A 1,495-nucleotide genomic window follows, 5' to 3' on the forward strand; every position below is an offset into this window, starting at 1 on the left:
GGCACGAGTCTGGAGTGTGTTGGAATACTCTCCACTTGCCTGGATGAGCGCGGCTCTCTCATTCAAGAAGCTCGACACCATCCAGGACAAAGCAGCCCCCGATTGGCTCCCGATCCACCATCCTGAACATTCGTTTGCTCTACCATCAGTCAACATCACATCTCTGCACCGTCTACAAACTGCACCACAGTTACTTGCCCAGGCTATTCGGACAGCGCCTCCTCTCCCACCGAGAAAGACAAGGGCAGCCACCTGTGGGTTTCCTTCCAAATCACTCCCCATCCTGATTTGGAAATTTATCACCAGTCTAAATCCTTGAACTGCCTCCTCGACAACACTGTGGGGGCACCTTCACTAAAGGACTGCAGCGGTTCAAGAAGGCAGCTCCCCACCACCTTCCGAAGGGCAGTTAGGGATGAGCAATGAATGCTGGCCTTACTCATGCCACCCAGGTACTAAAATATGAATAAATATTAAAATAGTACACTGATTGCAAAGTTAATATTAATTAAACTGTTGATTTCCATTCAGAAATTAGCCTTCCTGGTAAAATGTTGTCACGTGTTGGCTGATTGCCTCAATCATAGAAAGATAACAGTCGTTCGGCGACAATCTGCTGGAAGAAACCAGCGGGTCGAGCAGCATCTGTGGGGGGAAAGGAGTTGTCGACATTTCGGGTCGAGACCCTGCATCAGAACTGAGGGCGGAGAGGGGAGACGGCCGGTGTAGAGAGGAGAGGGGGACGGGTGAGACGGGGGCCTGAGGGGATTGGTGGACTGGGGGTGGGAGGCGAAGGATGACGGACAGATTGTGGCAGGTAGGGGAGGGGAGGGGCGGTGGAGCTGGGACACAGAGGCAGGTGGGTGATAGGCGGAGGTAGACCAAGATGGGGTGCGGATGCAGCGAGGTGGGAGGGGGAGGGGGAAGGTGGGAGACAGCTGCTGGAGGGGGACAGACAGGAACACAAAGGGATAGTGAGAATGGGAACCATTCAGGGAGAGGAGCACGGCAGGCAGAATCAGAACCAGAGGGGGCAGGGATGTGGGGCAAGCTGGTGGGTGAATCATGTGTGGGTGGATGGAACCTGGAGGGGGAAGGGGGAAGAAGATGGGTGTTGGGGGGGGCTGGGGGGGTGGGAAAAGGGACATAAGTGGGAGGACAGGAGAAGGATTGGAAGGAAAAAGGGGAAGAGGGTAGAGGGGTAAGGTGGCGACCAGCGGAGGGGAGGGTTACCTGAAATTGGATATCCTAACAGGGATGGATTGATTCTGTCTCTCCCCCCCCCCCCCCCCCACAGATGCAGACTGACGTGCTGAGTATTCCCAGCATTTTCTGCGGCTGTTTCACCATCGTCAAGCAGATCCAGGCAGTTGCTGCAATGATTTCCTGAGTCCCTGCCCCAGGGTTAGCCAATGGGAACATGTCCCAACACAGCGGAGGAAGTTCAGCTGCAAAAAGAAGGCGTTTGTTGAGAGCAAACTTGTCGGAAGGGAAG

This window comes from Pristis pectinata, chromosome 24, assembly GCF_009764475.1.
Source record: "Pristis pectinata isolate sPriPec2 chromosome 24, sPriPec2.1.pri, whole genome shotgun sequence".
NCBI classification, from domain to species: Eukaryota; Metazoa; Chordata; class Chondrichthyes; order Rhinopristiformes; family Pristidae; genus Pristis; species Pristis pectinata.